The sequence below is a fragment of the Zeugodacus cucurbitae genome, chromosome 5, assembly GCF_028554725.1.
Source record: "Zeugodacus cucurbitae isolate PBARC_wt_2022May chromosome 5, idZeuCucr1.2, whole genome shotgun sequence".
NCBI lineage: Eukaryota > Metazoa > Arthropoda > Insecta > Diptera > Tephritidae > Zeugodacus > Zeugodacus cucurbitae.
Window position 1 is genome coordinate 14,519,814 of NC_071670.1, and position 20,934 is coordinate 14,540,747.

Consider the following 20,934-nt stretch of genomic DNA (forward strand, 5'->3'; position numbering starts at 1 on the left):
GTACAATCAGAAAACTCAATCAATAGAGAAAGAAAATTGTTGCTAATTTATTTTTTTAATACAAGAAATTCGGCAACATTGTATCTTATTATTTATCTAAAAATTAGGTTGCACTGCTTCATTTCTGAGTGCAAGTGCAAATTTTCACTCAATAAACATTCAGTGTATGAAGTTTGGCTACTTTTTAATACCAAAAATTCGGCAAGGACGCATATAATGATTAACCATTTATCTGAAGATGCAAATTCTAATTTTCACTCAATAAATTTTTTTGGTATAAAATGTATCAACTTTGCTTTCAATACTTAAACCGAAAGAAATTTGGCAACGTTGCATATTGTACCAAACATTTATATGAGATCAATCACACTTATATTTTGTGTATGAGAGATTGAATTAAAAGCGGATTACTGATTTTCACTCAAAAATTCACTCTCAAATTATTCAGTATAGGAAAATTGGAAATTGGAAAATTCTCATTGTATACCTTCTACAATGAATGCATTGCGATGAAAATTAAAAACACCAGATGTAAACGGAACATTACTTTGGTTATACAACAGCTCATCATGCCAATTTTCCTTACATAAAATGCTAAAGAAAACAGCGTTGCCAATATTCCTCGTTAATTTCTACAATTAAAATTGTTTAAAGTTTTCATGACTTGAGCTGTCAACAGCGACAAGATGAGTCCATTTACCAAATACAAATTTACGTATTTAAATAAAGCCGTAAATGCCAATTTCATTTAATCGCTTACTCACTGACTTTAACAATATTTACATAGACCCATATTTACACTCGGCGTTACATACTATTTATCCATGCACACCCATATCTTAGCACATTGGCAGAATGTGAAAAGGTCAACCTCAAACGACCCATCTTCCTCAAGCGTTTCACTAAATTTGTCAATACTTCGTGACATACTGGGAGGGTTGTTTTATTTGGACACAAGTAGGGAAACAATAGTACACTTTATCTTTCGTATTTTGTATTTCCAGAAGGATACACGTCACATACATACATGTATATAGGTAAACAACCCCAAAATATTACAGGCTCAAATTACCATTGACTAAGTGAATGACTCAATTTGTGTGGCTAAATTTAGTAGTTGTAAGAAAAGCTCATAAGTCAATTCTCAAATATGTGTGAATGGCTGTATATTTCTGTTTTTTGAAAAGCCGGCATTAGTAATGGTATACTATGTAGATGGAATGTTGAAGGAAATCTGTTAAATTATCTGGGATTTTAGTGAAATTACTTAATTTAACATCGTCATTTCATAAAAACAACTTTAATTGCAATAAATGAATCTAAATGGTTGTTAATTTACTTCCAGAGACCGGTCTAGGTAAAAGGTTTGGGCTTTTCATCTGCATTGAGTTATGGGTCTCAGTTTTGAATGCTTTTACTTCATTCTATGAGTCATTCATGCAGAGTCTTAGTTTTAGTTGTTTTACAGTTACAAAAGTAATGACTTTAGGTTATATATCTGTTTTGTGGGTCTTATAAGAAGAGAGTCATAGCTTTAGTTTCTGTACCTTCTAACTGTATGTCTTATTCATACAGAGTCCGGATTTTAGTTTCTTTACCTCGTTATTGATAATCCTACCCAGTTTTCAATTTATTTACCTAGTTCATATAGGTTCTTCGATCACGGGGTCGTAATTTAAGTTTCTTCAACTCTTCTCTGTAATTCCAATCCAATCAGCAGAGCGTCATGTTTTCACTACTTATTCAAGATCATTCCAAGTTAGAATCATTATTTCAGTTTCTTTTCCTACATCTTAGTAGCATTAGGGGGGTTTGACTGGACATATAAAATTGTGAATAAGTCCAATCAAGGAAGCGATGTTTTTTTAGAGACTTAACGTAAAGTTGTTTTCAAATAACTTTCCCACATTACTGTTTAATTATTCTTATCACATTCTATACTAAAAACGACGACGGGGTAAGGAATGAACCTCTCTTAAGGGTTCTCATTACTGTTGTAGCAGCAAAATTCTTAAATTGTCTGATTATTTTTATTGTTGTAATAGCAGAGAACAGATTGGTCGGATCCCATTAATTGTACTCGGCTGTCATGAAAAGCTATCCAATATCAGATCCCCAGCTTCAAATTATAGGCTACAGAAGTAGGTTAGGGAATTTATCACTTAAATATTTCAAAATTTAATTATAAGCAATTAATAAATTAAACAATTTTGTGGCTTTTTAAAGAATACAAAGTAAATATTCCTAAGTCTCCCTCTGGAAGTCGAGAGTTAGAGACTGCCTTTAAATGATTGCAACGGGTTTCACCGGTAACTTTCTTAAAGTACCGTTTCCAGAGTGTTAAAATATCACATAAAATTTTTCAAAAATATTTTAGAAATTGTTTTTAACATTTTTTAACCTGTTTTATACCGGTTCATGTGTCTTTCCCAGTTTGAATGATATCGCCTCGGCACTGCGAAAAAGCCGGACGTGCAATTAATTGTAATATTTATTTTTACTTAACAGTAAAAAGTTTGCATAACATACAACCCGCTCTTCTCTCTAAACAAGTGAGTGTACAGCAGTAACACTCGCGTAAATTCAACTCACACACGTTTTTAGCTTATTACCATCTCCACTTCATTTGAGCGTTATGCTCTGCTTCAAGCTCCACTTGCTCTCGCACACACCTGCTGGCTGCAAATCAGCTGTTGGCGCTTGGCAGATTGCATAACAGTTTGAGCAGCACTGTAACCGAATGAACATCTGTTTGAAACACGACTGTGAGAGCGCGTACGAGCGGAGAGCGAAGAGAAAGAGAGTGTCAAGGGGTTGCAAGTTATTGATTTTCCAGCTAAAAGCAACAAAAATACAAGCAATGCTGTAACAGGGTGGCATTACAACCGGTCACCCAAAACAGCTGATTGCATGGAGGGCGTATGGAGCACGCACACTAAACCAACAGCTGAGCGTATGAGCATGTATGCGGAGATTTGCGGTAGGTGTGTATGTCAAACTGTCAAATGAGATAACGGTAAGTGGTGAAAAAATACACTTTGACCCGTAGAAGGAAGGAACGAACGAATAAATGTTGGCATAATATAATATGTAATAGCATGCCAAGTGAAAGAAGAGCATGAACGAAAGAGATAGAGCAACATGAGCAGAAGAGCACGAACTCATACTTGACCGTAGGCATTATGCGGCCTTGCATGTGTGTATGTGTGCGCATTGAATGCGGCGACTGATGATGAGGAAGGTTATGGCAAAAGCCGCATTAGGTTAAGCGGCGACACAGATGACAACAGCTACAGCATTATGCTGCAATAACAACAACAATTCGCACTGTGTTAAAAAATCAACATGAAATATTGTTGCTGTAAAACTACGGCTTGAAAAGTGGGTTGACAAATCTTCGATTTTTCCAGTAAATGCCAACGGATGGTAATTATAGTCACATGAGAACATACATACAAACATATGTTGTGTAGACATAGCAGCATAAGGCATAAGGAGAGCGAGCGCATGACAGAGCCCTAACGAAGTGGCGATTAGTAGTAGACGAACGAAACAGCAGCAAATGGACAGATATGGAAGAAGTTGTTAGTAGGCCAGTGATATTTCGGAAAATTCGATAATTTGGCAGCATTTGGTGGAGCACATGAAATCACCGACGAAGTTGACGAATGAGTAAAGAGCAATGCAGTACTAATTTTTTTTTACCAAAGCAGAATTAGAATTAATAGAACATATTTTGTTTATTAAATTTTTAGTACTAAAATTTCTGTGTACTAAAAAATGCAGTACTAATTTTTTTACTAAAGCAGAATTAGAATTAAAAGAACATATTTTGTTTATTAAATTTTTTAGTACTAAATTCCTGTGTACTATAAAATGCAGTACTAATTTTTTTTTACTAAAGCAGAATTAGAATTAAAAGAACATATTTTATTTATTAAATTTTTTTAGTACTAAAATTTCTGCGTACTAAAAAATTATCCACAAAATCTATAACATATATCACAATGAATACAGATAATTTGAGACATAGTGCATAATTAGGTACCAAAAACCGATATCTGTTTATTAAATTTTTTAGTACTAAAATTTCTGTGTACTAAAAAATGCAGTACTAATTTTTTTTACTAAAGCAGAATTAGAATTAAAAGAACATATTTTATTTATTAAATTTTTTTAGTACTAAAATTTCTGCGTACTAAAAAATTATCCACAAAATCTATAACATATATCACAATGAATACAGATAATTTGAGACATAGTGCATAATTAGGTACCAAAAACCGATATCTGTTTATTAAATTTTTTAGTACTAAAATTTCTGTGTACTAAAAAATGCAGTACTAATTTTTTTTACTAAAGCAGAATTAGAATTAAAAGAACATATTTTGTTTATTAAAATTTTTAGTACTAAATTCCTGTGTACTAAAAAATGCAGTACTAATTTTTTTTTACTAAAGCAGAATTAGAATTAAAAGAACATATTTTATTTATTAAATTTTTTAGTACTAAAATTTCTGCGTACTAAAAAATTATCCACAAAATCTATAACATATATCACAATGAATACAGATAATTTGAGACATAGTGCATAATTAGGTATCAAAAACCGATGTTTCTTTATTAAATTTTTTAGTACTAAAAAATTATGTTTACTAAAAAATTTTGGTCTAAAAATATATCCGTAACACTGTATATATGGAAATATGTAATGATATATTGAGATCCCCGGTTATTTGAATAAACATTTTAGTACAAAAAATTTTTTGTACTAAAACTCTATAGAATAACCTAAGCTTATAAGCTGGAATCGCCAATTTTATTATTAAAAATGTTAAATATACTACTTTGTTAATTTAGCACTTAAGTTAAGTGTACTAAAAACTTTTAGTTTAAACTCAGCTTAAGTCAGTGACTTAAATAAGACATATACGAGGGCTGCTATATATATTTCTGGCCTAGGCAACACTAAGTGTTGCCAGGTGCAATCTGACATTTCCATTGGAAAGTTTGACATTTTTTAGCATAACATCACTCAGGATGTTTTGTCATTTAATTGTTTTATTTACAGGGAATTAAAAAATTCATCTCGGCCAAAAATTGGAATTAACTCGTGAACATTTTCGTGCGATCATTTTTCACAACTTTCGACGTGGATTATCGCGACAAGAGTGCATCGATGAACTAAAATCTTTGTATGGCTATGAAACACCATCCTATAGCACTGTGAAAAACTGGTACAACGAATTCAATCGTGGCCGACGCTCGCTCAAAGACGAATTCCGTGAAGGTCGTCCAAAAACAGCCGTTGTGCCAGAAAACATCGATGCCGTACGTGAACTGATAATGCAAGACCGTCATGTAACTTACCTTCAGATAGAGGCATGCCTATGCATTTCTCCCACCAGCATACATTCGATATTGCATGAACACCTGGCCGTAAAAACGGTTTGTTCTCGTTGGATCCCGCACAATCACTCAAAAAAAGTGCTTCGAAAATTGGTTTGAGCGCATGCAAAAGTGTATAAATCTTGATGGAGAATATTTTGAAAAACAATAAAACCATTTTCGTTGATAAATATTCCTATTTTCATTATTAGGCCAGAAATATATATAGCAGCCCTCGTATAAGTAAAAAAATTATTTCCCATACTACGGCATACAGTTATTAATGTTTTAAGCATAAGATATTGCCCATAAAAAATTAGTACTAAAAAAAAAATTTTTAGTATCAAACAGCTAAGCTAAGCTGAACTAACTTAAGTTAATAACTACATTAACTTTTCGAACAAATATCAAAGGAGTAATTTCCATGTTTTAGTACTAAATTTAGTATATACTAAAAACTTTGTTTCTTGCAAAAATTATTGCGAAGCACACTTGATGTTGGGTAAACAGTGAATTATTTCACAATATCTTCGTACAATTTTTTACTTTTTAGTACAAAAACTCTGAAGAAATTTCATACCATAAATTTGACCGGTGAATTTTTGCCGACCATTTAAAAAATTATTTTTAGTACTAAAAATAAAATGTACTACAGCGGTTTTATAACAAATAAAAAACATTTTTTTTAATATCATTTTCAAAAAATTTATATTCTTTAAAAAACAATTCTATTTGAATTTTTTTAAATAAATATTAAAATTATTGTTTTTTTATATTTACCTTTATTTATATTTACGCCTCAAACACCTCGAACTTGTTCACTTAAGCTTTAGCTTTTAACTAATATGGATGGAGAAGAAGAAGCACACAGTTAATTATGCCTTTCAAGTATTATTTTACAATTACGCTTATATAATTACGCAAATAATGCACAAAATATTTTTAAATTTCAAAATTTTCTTACGCAATTGCGTGTTAAACAATTTTTTGCTTAATTTTTTGTTTGTATTTAGTTAAGTATTTATTTTTTTTTTATTTATTGCACTTAAGCGCTAATTATCGAAAAAATGGACATTAGCGTGTGACGCCGGATTAATGCAAAATTTTGTTTGGAATATCTTTTAAAATTACTTTTGAAGTTTTTTCGAAATAATTTTGGAATTTAGAATTTCGAAAATTTTCGAATATTTTTCGAAATTTTGTTCGAATTTGTTTTTTAATTTTATTTGTAAGAATTCTTTTCACTTACTTATTGCAACAAATTTTGCAAATATTTTTGTTTTCTGTTTTCTTATGCAAATTAGCTGCTTTTGTTTGTTTTTTTTTGTCTTTTCAAGCGACTAAGCATTGATTGAACATAACCTTACACGAAAGCACATGCACATGTATACGCGCAAACACATATACGTTACACACAGTCTTTTTAATTAATTTTATTGGTATTTTATATGGTTTTTGGTCTGGCTAAGTGGCTATTTATGTAAGCAAATTAGCGTATATTTGGCTGAAGTATTGTGGTATACTACTTATTACCGATATATTTATTTGGATATCTTTTTTCTCTTATTTGGCGTGATTAAAGTCCTTGATTAGTATCTGGCTTGTTGGTGTGTGTGGAGTAGGTTTGTGTGTATTTATTTGAGGTTTAAAACTGAGCTTTTGTCAAAACGAGTTTTTTCTATTGTTGTTTTTTCGCTAGTTGTAGTAGTTGCTGTTGTTGTTGTTGTTGGTTTTCTTACGCTGAAACCGTAATAAACTTTAGACGGATATTGATTTTTCTTGCACGTCGCTGCTGGCGGCTCCACTCCACTTCAACACACTTCACTTTCGCTGCATGAAAAATTTTTTCACAACGAAAATGTCGGTTTTTCTTTGGCAAAAAACTAACACGACTGCAATTATACGCAGTTAATTGCTTGGCTACTTTAATTTTTTGCAACTTTAACGCGTTTAATTGCGGTTGACTTCAATTTTCGCACAAAAGCAGCACACTTTTAGGCGTACAATCCTTGAGCTGCTGTGCGTTTGCATTGAAATACGTTTGTTGTTGTTGCTGTTGCTTTTTCGCACCGCTGCTGGCTGACAGCTGAGTTGTTGGTCTCTAACCGGTTGTTGTTGTGGTTTTACTTTGCATTTGTTACTTTGCAACACACAAAAATGGGCTTTGCTCTTTTACACATTTATTTTTTTTATTTTCTGATGTTGGACTTCAAAATACTTTCGATCAAAGGTATCGTCAAGACACTTAACTGACTTCCATGTGAGCTCACAGTTCGCTTAATACTGATTTAGGCAGGAAATCGGCCGCGGTCTTCTTATATTCACATTTGCAGCTGGCAGGAAAAACAACAACTCTACATAATAACGGCAGTGCTGTCAAATCAAGGCGAGAGCATGCTCGCGAAAATTTTGTTTTTGTAGGCCAAGTAGCAAGTAACATGTGATGCGACTAAGTTCAATTGGCGTGCACATACCCATACATACATACGTACACATGTACAAAAACAATAACAACAAACTTGACTCGTACGAAAATGTAGGTTAGTATTGGTGTTACTAATGGCGCATGCGCCATTTTAACGCGTACTTTTTTTCAACAGCAGCCTGTTTGTATTGCAAACGGCAATTTGTCATTTGAAAGTTGACAGTCATTTCATTTGACAGCTGTCAAATCAGCTGTTCACGCGCGAATGTGGTACAAAACAGTGAACGATGAAGCAGGCGACGAAGAGAAGAAAAGAAATGAGAGCGCAATGTGACAACGTAATAGACTTTGGGAACACATATGAGCGCCTGCACTCTCTCACTCACACACTCTCTCTCAGGAAGAGTTCTCCTAGTTGACATTTCCTTGCTTAATATACATATATATTTATGTCATATTACAGTTACTCGCCATCCACACTCTCACACTGACTTAAGCAACATTTGAGAGCAGAAATCAGCTCTTCATATTAGTAAGTGTGTACTTCATTTGTCACACTCTCATTTGACTACACTCTCACCCTTTCAACACGCTCCCACTTACGCTCACTTCATGTACCGTTATGTGCAACTGTAATCGCTTTTTTGCAAAATTTTATTTCGAATTTCGTAACATATATTCGAAATTGCGGCGATCAGCTGATTATTTGCAAGGCTACGGAAAAGGTGGGCGTGACAACTGCCGCGGCTCTCTGTAGAGGTGCGCAAATGTGTGAGTGTAAAACAGAGCCTTGATTTGGATATTCTTACATAAAATAATAGAAGCTGGTGCTGTTTTTATGAAGATAATGCATTTGATTATTGACCTTTAAGCGTTATTCGAATTTTTCCGTTCTTCTAAGAAGAAACAAATTTTAGATATATCTATCTCAATCGTTATTATAAGAAAATATTTTATAATTGAAGAGAAATAATTCTTGTAATTGACATACTTTAATCAAATGTGGTGAGTATTTGTTCCTTGCAACCTGATATTACAGTTTGAAAATGGGCGAAATCGGTTCATTACCATAAATACCGAGGACCTCATTGGCTGTGGCTAATTCTTTATGAAAAATATCGGTAAATATCTCAGATATTCTATAGAAAGTCTGACATTTTTTTTCTTATAAGACTGTTCATCTGGACTAAAACTGGTCAACATCGGGTAATTTATTTTGCATCATATATATCGGTTAATATGATAGCTATCTTGACAAAATATGAAAGATATCTGTTCGTATAATGTTGTATATCCAAAAGTTTGTTGCTGAAAATGGGTATTATCGACACACGAATTACCCCAGTCTCCATATACTATATTTAATGATATTCGTTAATCTAGTGGACTTTAAGCTCAATATATAGGAGAAATGCTGCATCAACTTAATAAAACTTCACATAAACAAGATCTTGAGTATAGACCTGAGCTCACGTGAATCTTCAATATGTAAACAAATCTGACATTAATAAAATTAATAAAATACGTAAAATTACCCATCAAAATCCAACCCAGTCGGACACTTCAAATGTAAACAAACCTGATATATAAACAAACTTGATATCAGGAGACTTGTCTAAATATGAAAAAAATTAGCTGACTTAAACTCATAAAATGTAATCTTGATATCACTTGACCCTCGAAAATATAAACTAACCTTAACTCCTAAGATATAAACAAAACTGACAGCACAAGAATCCTTAAAATTTAAACACTTGACCTGACGTGACTGATGTCAAATTATCCCATACAAAAACCTGACCTGACGTTAACCCTTGAAAATATATATAAACGTAATATCACCTGACCCTAAAATAAGTAAACAAACTTCTCAGCCTAACGTAACGCCCTAAAGTGTACACAATTTCGACATCAGTCACATGGTCCTTCTAAATGTAAACACTCTTGACGTCACGTGGCCCACCGAAATGTAAACAAATCCGGGGTCAATGTCAATGACCTTTAACTAGGATTTCTCTCCATTTTTATCGGAAAGGGTTAGTTTATATTTTAGTCGAGGTCAATGACCTTTGGCAGGGGTTTATTTACATTTAGGTCGGGGTCATTGATTTTTGGAAGGGGTTTGTTTACATTTTGACCGAGTTCTTTGACCTTTGGTAGAGGTTTGTTTACATTTTTAACGAGGATATTGATATTTGGCGAGGTTTGTTGTCATTTTGGTCGAGGTTAGTGTCTTTTGGATTGTTTATATTATGCACTTTATGAAATCACGTGGAGTTTAAATATTTAAGGTCACACGAGGCCACGTTGGTTTACGGGGTCTGGGTTTCAGCGCAAAATAAAAACTTTTTTTGTGATTGTCTCAAATATCGATTAAGCAATTTTATTCAAACCTTCTATACATTATTGAGCATAGTTTTGACTATGTTCTGTAAATTTTTCATGCAAAAATATTAAACGATTAGCCCGTAACAGAGCTTCCCCTAGGACGTCTTGAAAAAAAAAAAACAATTTGCGGTGTTCACTGTAACTCGGCCGGAAATTATGCGAAAATGAAAAACCATACAGATTTAGTTAAATTTTAAACAAATCTTCCCCCGAACGTTCTCTGATTATTATGTTTTTATATAACAATTTTTGGCGGCCATCTAAAGTGTGAACCGTTATTTTCGACTAAAATTTCCGCCATTTTCAGGGTGGGAAACAGCCTTAATGTTAAACAAAAATGTTACTAAACGTAGGGGGGAGGTATTTTATGTGAAGAAAATGTGTACCAAGTTTGAAATGAATCGGTCGAGTAGTTTTCAAATGGCAGTGAACACGGACTTCAAAAAAGTAGTTTTGAGAAAAACGCGTTTAAAGCCGTAGCTGTTAGAGTTAGAGCGTTAAAGGCCCCGAGACTAATTAAACAATAACTTCATGAATATTGCTTAGATCAGAAATTTTGAGGACATATTCTTGAAATGTTAAACAATAAGATAAAACAAAAAAAATCGATTTTTCGAAAGTGAAAACCCAGACCCCTCTCTTATATTTAGAGAAGACACCTGAGTTTAGGATTTTTTTATATTTTGAGGAGTCACGTAAGGTCAACTTTGTTAAAATTTTAGGGGTTGAATTATGCCAGACTTATGGATAATTGCAAAGAGAGTAGAGTTTTGCATATATTTTATGGGATCATTTGTGGCAAAATTAACAGTGTACATTTTTGAAGGATAACGTGCTTATTAAATTTTAATTACGTATTGTGTGAAGTCAGATTTATTCACACTTGGAAAAGAGAGAGATCAATTTTGTTTTAATTTTGTGGGGTCACTTGAAGTTTGGATTTGTTTATTCGACGTTAAATTAATTAAAATAAATTAAATAAGCTAAATTAAATTAAACACATGAAATTAAGTTAAATTTGAGAATATGAAAGATATCGAACTATAATAAATAGAAATAACGTTTCAGCTTCACATAACTGTATATATTTATGTACTTGCTAATATAATATATTATCTGGTAGTTACTTTAGTTTATACCTGAAGGTCAGATAAAGAAATATTCGAAGTGATTTGCATTTCAACTTGAGAACGAATATGCCTTGCTCCCCATATATTTAATGAGAGTAAAGTATGTAGAATATACAGCTAACTATATCCATAACACTTGACGTTAAAATAGTTATACTTATATAACTGACATTGCAGTTAAGCTACAACAAACACACACGTGGTTGGAGTAAAACGTGACAAGTGGAAAATACTAAAATCAACAATTTATTTGCACTTCTAGAGCACGTTTTAGCCGCCTGCAGTGTATGAGCACATATATATGTAGATGAGTACATACAACTCTTTATGTGTCTGCAAACAGCTTAAACGCTGCTTAAGAAATTGCATTCGTCCATGTATATGTATGTATCCGTGCGTATGTGTCTCTGTAGCTCGATGGCCAACATTACTAACTTAATTATTATTATGATGGCATAATGAATAAATTATATAGAATAAACGACTAGCAATCAATACATACACAGGCAAACGCACTCGTGTGTGTACTTGAGCGTTTTTGCACTGCATACTTCTAGGCGTTTCAACTCACTAGCGCAATGATACTCACAAAAAGTCGATTTTCCGGCCGGCACAACGCCAACGTGTTCGTATGAGTGTGTGTGAAGCTCGTGTTCGACCGCAAGTAATGTTATTGTTATTCGTGCGATTGTTCTCGTGTGCATTCGAGTTGTGAACTGAAACGAATGGCTATTGTGTGCTCATAAAAAGTTATACAATAGGCACAGCGCCTTATGGTATACCTCAATGCATGCAATGTATGGCCAATTGGGTATGTATGCGCGTCTATTTATGGCTGCATGTTTGTTTGGCTAAGTGTGTCAGGTGTGCGTGTTAAAGTTTGTCGAGAAATTATGGGACTATAAGAAATGTGCTTTTCTTTTCACATACATTTTTTGTTTGTTGTGTGCTTTCTTTTATAAGTATTTTTGTGAGCGTTAAATTGCCGTTTACGGTATTTTAATAGGTGCTTTAAATGCAACTAAAATTGTATAGAAATTTTTTGCTTGAAATATTTTTTCTTCTAGGAGGTATTTTCAATGCTATTAACAGTTCAAGCACACAGACTAAACTAACAAAATTGGAACTTAGCCTATATGGTCTCGATAATGCTGCTAAAAAATAATACAACGCTTATATATATCTTCTTAGAATTTTTTCCCAATTATTTTTTTCCAGATGGCAACTCTATCAAAAATATTATTTTTTTATTTTTTTCTTAAAAACATACCCATGCATGTTACTACACTTAAATAAATATATAAATGTAAAATTAAATTATTATTTAATTTATTAAATTAATTTAATTATAATCTGTATTTTCAAGAAGTTGGCAACTCTTTCGAAAAAATTTCGTATTTTGTTATACTACATTCATAGAAAACATGTATATACATATTTTTATTAGTAAATATGACATTATTTCAATGTGATATTTTCGAAAGTTGGCAACTCTATACCAAAAAGGTAACTAAGTATGCATTTCGTAACGTAGAATGAATTTTAATACCTATATATATGTGCCTAATAATTATACTAACTTTTAGTTGACACTCAATTGCTTGTATTGTAATATTTTCGAGAATTGGCAACTCTATTCAAAAATATTATAATTGAATAATTCCATACGTTGAGTCCAATTTTCGATGGCTCATTCGAGCATTTCGGCTTACAACTGGCGAATGACACGCGCAGTGTTTTGTTCCATGGCTTGAAACGAAGCGGGATTGTCCGCATAGACTTTAGACTTTACATATCCCCACAGGAAAAAGTCTAACGGAGTGACATCACACGATCTTGGTGGCCAATCGACCGGCTCAAAACCTGCTCGCCAAACTGTTATAAACCAATAATACGATGTGTGGAAAGTGGCGCCTTCTTGTTGAAACCAAATGTCACCGAGATAACGAACTTCAATTTCAGGCATCAAATAGTCGGTTATCATAGGTCGATAGCGGACGCCATCAACGGTTACGTTTTTACTGGAATAATTGGTGATGACCGGCCTACAAACCACACCAAATCTTGAGTCTCTTCAGGTTACTCTTTGTCTCAAATGTGGCAATTTTGCTTGTTTACATACCTCTTGAGCCAGAAATGAATTGAACAGAATTTGGCTCGAACACATCGGATCTTATAGAAACTTTTAAAGGGCCCATAAAGCGTATCAATGTCGCGTGGGAAGGCCGAGTGGCTTCGGTTCTTGCACAAGCCGTATTTCGTACGCTTTCAATTTAAGATCTCGACGGAAAATGAGCCTTCGTGTCCGCCTTCGTGTGCACTCTCTGCACTGCGTGCTGGACGTGGTCTATTCGGTCCAATATTATCCAATAATGAATGCTGGGTCTCAAGGTGTGTGATGGCGTTGCGAATAGTACGCTCAGTAGGCGGTCTTAAGTCTTTCCATGACGAAATGCCAAACAATACTGTACAAAAATAATATGACAGCTTGTCGTGTCACACGTGATCTGTCAAAAAAGGCTATTGAAGAAAGTACGTCTACTTGGATCACCTGATATATTAAAATAATACTTTAAAATGACGAGAGTAGTATTTACATCCCAGGCAGGAATTGTCAGGGATTCTTCAACATGAAAAATGGGACAATAAGTTCAAAAATCTCCAAAACTGGACACAGTTTCAAAGCTTTCGACTAACGTAATTGAAATTCAAACAATGTGAACGTCACAAAAGAAATATGAAGACCCTTCTTCGCTCACTTTAATTGTTGTTAAGGTGTTGATCAAGTACCTAGAAGATGCGTTCTAGAATCAATGTCTCTTCAACATGTGGAATCTTGGCTCTAACATGATGAAATAGTCTATAATGGAGATCTGAAAGTCCGAGGATTGATTTTGTGCTCCTAAAAAGCTCTAAGACATCCCAAAAGGACTAAACAGAGGAGTTCCGGAACTACAGACTTCAGTAAATTACCATTCGTACTGCATAAATCTTAAATTGGCTTATTTATGCTTCTGTAGAAGCCATTACTACTACTATTTTTGTAAAAAAAGTCTTCCTTGTTGCCTCTTGCAATAAATAGCATTACACTTACTTGAATGAGTATGTATGTGCGTCCCACAAGTATATTGCCATTAACGCAGTGTAACCACATCAAATATGCAATATCCTTGAAGAATTTCTTTAACACAACTCCCTCCACCATCCACACCCTCACCCCGCCTTGCCTCTTTTGTCACTTGGAAGGCTCACTGCATTTTTATATTGCTTGCCATTATTGCCATCTATTTTTTGGCAAGCTTTTCACTTTGCGTCAGAAATTGCTGAAACAACAACAATGCAGTATCTTTATACAAACAATAGTAACAACAACAACTGTGGCAAACTCGCCAAAGCCAAGCAGGAAAATCTATTTTATATCATAATTTCCGCGATATCCTTAGCAAACTTCCGTTGTAATGAGGAGCAAACGACAACAAATTCATTTAACGAACACAAACAATAGTAATAACAACAATAAAAGTGCTGAAAAAAAGTTGCAACATAAACTACAACAACTGCAAGATACAAAAAGTTAGTTAAAAGAAACTTTCCGGGTATTGGGTAATGAGTGCTGCTGCAATGGAGACACGAGGTGCCAAGCTGCTTAGGTGTCAGTTTAAAGTAGAAGCAGCGAACGTTGCAATTTGGGCGAATAATCGCCCGCATTTATAATTAACACGAAGACTCTGTCGTTCGCTATGACTCTGAAGATACTTTTTTTGGTCGCTCTACCAAACTTTTTGCGTGCAATTAATTTTGAGGGGCATTAAGATGTGGTGTTGATATCTTGACAGAATATTCAATAAAATATTTATATGAATTTGCATCTTTAATATTTCTTAGTTCATTTTTAAGTTGAAAACAATAATTAAAATTAAATTAATTTTAAATACGTTGGCAACCCTGATACGAAATATGTTTATAATGGAGTCTTTCGGAATTCCTTTCACCAATCCTACTTAAAGTCCAACTTCCGTAGATATTTTTGAATATATCAAGATTTTTTCGATAGGTGGCAACCTTGTCCGAGCAAATACATAAAATTTAAACATGCGTAAATCTAAATTCGTCCCTCAATATTGCCTTTCCCATTGGAGAGGAGTTGGATAGGAACGAGGTTGATAAAAAAAAAATATAGGAATAAGTATATATACCGATGAATCCAAATTAGATGAACTAGTGGGAGATGGTGTTTTGACACCAAAATCGTCATCCAACTTCCAGATCGCTATAGTGTTTTTCAAGCAAAGATCAAAGAAGCCCTACTCTCTCTAACAAAGAGGGTGCTAACAAGAAGAAATATATTCATTTTTACGGACAGCCAGGCGTTCTTGGAATCACCAAATACCGAAGATAGTGAAATAATGCATTGAGCTTGAATGGGAATATCAGACTATTTTACGATAAACCTGCAATAGGTTCCAGGACACAGTGACATTCCAGGAAACTGTGAAGTGGATGAACTAGCCAGCCTAGGTACCACATTACAAATAAATTCCGATATAGAGAGGATATACATGCCTCTGGCGACTTGTAGGTATTGAATTGACAAATATGTCTCGGTGGAAAAAATCTCTGACTTGCTCAACAAGCAGACAAGCATGGTCTGAATGGAATAAGAGTCGCACATGCCGTTAAATGAAATTTAAAAGAATCGACTTTAGAACTATGGTAGGAGTTTTAACTGTTCACTATCTGATTGGTAGGCATGCCAGTAGACTGGGGACATCATCCAATGACTATTGCAGAAGCTACCAAGAAGTAGAAAAGGAGGAGACAGTAGAACATCTTCTATGTGAATGTCGCGCTTTGCACAGGAAATCGGTAACGATTTTCTTGACTATCTCTCCGAATTTGCTTATATAAAACTTTTTGAATTAAATAACTTTATGAAGACCACAGGATGATTCAGAGAGGACATGGTATTTTGAGGGAATTCTAGTCTCGGTGGAGTCACAATGAGCCTCCTAAAAGCATGGAATCATTGAAAAATCGCTCCTCTTATTGTATTATTTTCGTAAACTAACTTAGCAACCTGTAAAAACATTGACGATGTGTAGGCTTCTTACCAGTTTAGGCGTCATCTCTTGCTCATAAAGTGATATTACCACTCTTCGTACTTGATACCCTAGAGCTTTCTAACATAGCTTATGAAAAGCTACAGTATAAACTAATACTGAAAAGTTCTTTGAGTTCTCTTCGAAGACAGCACGATTACCTACCACAAGCGACAGGAACAGCTCAACCACGTCTCGAGTACCCAATAATCACATTATAGGTATGGAATAATCAATTATATTTTCAATAATTAAGACTTGATTATTCAACTGAATTAATAAAAAATATACAGCAGCTATAAATCAATGTCACATTTATAGATACTATATATATATATATATATATATATATATATATATATATTATTTGTAAGCAGACAGAAACTTACTCATACATTTTCATATATGTATGTACATTTGTAAATGCAGTTGTCTATGACAGCCAACAATAATCATAATTGCATCAACATGATTTATTTCACTGAACGAAAATTAAATAAATAAAAAAAGATAATAAAACTGCAATGGCAACTTTTAATTAAAATTTCCCCTCAAAACTATTTGCATATTATTATAACTTTGTTTACGGAAAGCAAACTCGAACAAGTGTAATGTCGTTCTGCATGTTGGTGTGAGCGGAAACCAAACGCTACGGTTTTGAGTGTTTTCCACGAGATGTTGGCAACACTAATGAGGGCTGAAATTTACAAAGAGAAAGTGAAGAGACAAAAAATAATTTGCAAAATAATTTTGCTTTACTTTAGCTTAATTTATTTCCAAAAATTGAAAACGAGAAAAAAATATGTTTTTTACTTAAAAAAAAAATTAATAAGTACATACCTATAACTTGATTTTAAAACAAATTTTATTTTATACAATTTTAGTTTAAAACAAGAAAAAAAGTTAACTTCGACTGTACCGAAGCTAATATACCCTTCACAGGTGCATTTCTTTTAGTAACTATGTGTTTAAGCAAATCTAAAGACGTAAGAAAAAGTAAGTAAACAAAAAGAAGTTAGCTGCAGGAGAGTCAACCTCAGTATCTACCCTTAAAGTGCAAACAGCAGTCAGTGCAATTACTAAATGGGCGTCCAAGTGGCGCATTAAATTAAACGATTCCAAATCAATGCACGTAGACTTTACTTTAAAAAACACATCATACCATCCCATTTATATAAATGGTACTCCTATACCACATCACAATAATGCTAAGTACCTAAGGATCACCCTAGATGCTAAGCTTCGCTGGGAAGAGCATGTCAAGTAAAAAAGGGGAAAGCTTGATTTAAAATTTGTTAAGTTTTACCATCTAGTCGGTAGGAGATCCATGCTTTCAATCGAAAACAAGCTGTTTAGATATAATCAAGTACTAAAGCTAATTTGGGCCTATGGAGATCAACTATGGGGTTGCTCAAGTCAAAACTGTATTGCCTGCATTCAGCGCTTTCAAAATAAGGTACTAAGAAGTATAGTTAATGCTCCTTGGTATGTTAGATCTGCTAACCTTCACCGTGATCTTGGAGAGAATTCAATAGTAAACGAAATAACCAAACTTGCAAAGACTCACGAAATGAGGCTTAGACAGCATGTAAATGAAGGAGCATCCAGACTCATCGGAACTACTGAACGAGAAAACCGACTGAAACGTAAGAGCCCTTAAGGCTTAGCAAGACAACTGTAGCAGCAAATGAATTCCTTTAATAACTTTTAATTATTATTATTAAATTATTAGAATCATTTTATACTAGGCACAATTCTAATAATAAAAAAAAAATTAATTTTAATTTTAATAAAAATAACATAGTCGAAAAATTATTTTTTTTTAATTTTCTAAAATTCGTAAAAGATAACTATTATCTAATTTTTTTTTTGTGATGAGAAAATTATTTTTTAAGACAATTTTTAAAACATTTTTCTAAGAAAACTCCTTTTTGGAAAAATCTTAAATTTTTTTCAGAAAAATCAGTTTTTGTTATTTTTTTTTCTGCCAAAAATTACACCTTCTATACTATCTTCTGCTGGCAACCTACACACAAACGTCATTCACAATTAAAAGTTTTAATGAAAGTAAATGCTCCACACAGCAAACGAACCAAAACTTAAGGACACACAAGTTAAGCGATCAAGTGAAAATTTGCGAAAATCTACGCGATAATCGGAAAGTCAGCAAAAAGGGATTAAGCTTGCAGCGAGCAAATGACGACAACAGCTACAACAACGGCAACAAGAAATATAAAATGGCAGCAAAAAGGGATCAGTGAGCAAAGTGTTTGCGGCAGATGGATATCCTTACGGCTGAAGTGACCTTTTACTTAGGCACAATTCGTCACTTTGCTGGGGTTTTTGTAGTGCTTTTGTATGTAAAAGCTTTATTGTGTTTGTTGTTTTTGCTTTTATTTTATTTTTTGAACTTTTTTGGTATTTTTTTTTGGTCCTTTGAGTTTGAAATCAACTCCTTCTCACGCCTTACTTTGTGCTTCAATCTCACTTACACGTTTGCCCTTTGTCATTGCTGACGTCATCAGTGTGTTCGTTTTGCTTGAGTTTTGCGCACGAAGCTTTCAGCAAGGAATTCACAAGGCGACGAATAAAATGTTCCAAAATTAATACACACACACACGCACACAAACAGCGCTGAGATGGCAGAAAAAAAACGGAGAGTCGAAGAAGCAACCATGAACGTAAAGAAAATTTTTACAGCAATTTGGACGAAAAGCATACGCGCACATAGACAATAAAATGGCATTCCGCTTGTGGAATGGAAGTTTGCGCTAGCCCTAAGCGGCGCACCAACACACATGCATGCGCAGAAAAAGCAGTCAAATCACAGTCTCAAAGTGATTTGTTGCATTCCCCATGACAGCCGGCCGGCTTGCTGGCGGCTTTTTGGCCGTTTGGCCTCGCGACCGATTGACCGGTTGTTTACGCTGCGCGTTGCCGCAGCTGAAGTGTCTTCACGTTGCCAAATTGCCGCTGCAAAAGGTAGTTAATTTCCTTGGAAATCCAAAAAAGGTAATGAATTGAGGTTTTGAAAAAAGTGCTCGCATGTAATTAATGCAAAAAAAGAAATCAATAAGCTGGCGGAAATTAAAATTGATTATTTTTTGTTGTTGCTTTGCTATACCGAAAAAGCTTTTTAATTAAATAATAACTGCAGCGTTTATTATGGTAATTAAGGTAAGGGAAGAGTTGGTGTATTTAAAAAATTCTTAAAAATTTAAACGAAAGATTTATGGTTGGTAACTAAAATGGTTATATGCGTTATAATGCATATTCACAAGAGCGCAGTTATTGCTTAAGAATTAGTTTGTCTCTGTAGAAAGGAAAGGATTTAGTAAACGCTTGATGGAAAAAGAGTCAGTCTGAAGGAAAATAAGCAGAATGAAGTAGATAAAAGAAGACGTAATGGCAACGGAAGAGAGCAAAAACAAAGACAGAAAGTGACGAAAAGAAGAAAACAGAGAAAACGTAGAATGAATAAATAATGGAATGGAAAAACATAATTAGGTAGAAAACGGAAAAAGAAAAAAGCAAGAATTAAGATAAAATAAAGAATAATGATAAAGGAAGAATGCTGGAAATAGAAAAAAAAATAAAAGAGTTCGAAGAAAGAATATAGAGAAAATATTTCAAATAAAAAGAAATAAAGAGTAAATACACACAGAAGATAGAAAAAATTAAGAAAAATACTCAAAAAACAAGTAAGGAAAGTCTAATTTCGGGTGCAACCGAACATTTTAAACTCTCGCAATTTATTGATGTAATTTTATTAAGATAACACACAATTTGACCCATATATTCGGCATACAGTCCACAAGAATAACGAAAATCATCATATACGGTGTATGAGGGCTGAGGTAATTCTTGAACCGATTTTACTAATTTTCGTCACCAACATACATTATATCTAAGATTATATGCTCACTTCATTTGGCTAATATATTTTACATATTAACAGATTTATAAGCTATTAAGCCCATCGTATTTTTTAAAATCCTATAATTAGGTATATGGGTGCTAGGGGAAGTTATGACCCGATTTTAGCCATTTCTGGTACAGAGACACAGTATTAGAAGAAAACGATATCCTCTGAATTAAATTAAGATATCTGAGAGATATCCGATATTTTCGGTGAAAAATTACCATGTGGCACTGAGTTCTTCATATTCGATATTCGGGCTTTAAAAAGTTATAGTCCGTTTCGACATTTTTTCACAAGTGATGTCACAGATCATATACAGTATTTGTGTAAAAATTTATTTCGCTATCTTCATTGGTTCCTTATGTATACATTATAAAATGAAGGAATAAGATGGAATTCAAAATTGAGTTATATGGGAAGCAGTCGTGGTTTTCATCCACACGTGTCATCAAGGTGTCAAGAATTTCATTGAAATCTGTCGAGTAGTTCCTGAGATATGGTTTTTGACCCATAAAAGGCCGATGCCACGCCCATTTTCCATTTTGTAAGAAAATCTGAGTGCAGCTTTTTTGTGGTATTTAT

General features: G+C 33.7%; 1 protein-coding gene across 1 annotated transcript in view; it reads right to left on the bottom strand.

Moving 5' to 3' along the window:
* Positions 1-6,631, bottom strand: part of LOC105218772 (microtubule-associated protein futsch) — a 218,429-nt gene extending 211,798 nt beyond the window's left edge. Inside the window, exon 1 of the mRNA XM_054231027.1 lies at positions 6,169-6,631. The gene's annotated coding sequence lies outside the window, so the exon portion shown is untranslated. The remainder of the gene's footprint in view (positions 1-6,168) is intronic.
* Between the last annotated feature and the right edge of the window lie 14,303 nt (positions 6,632-20,934).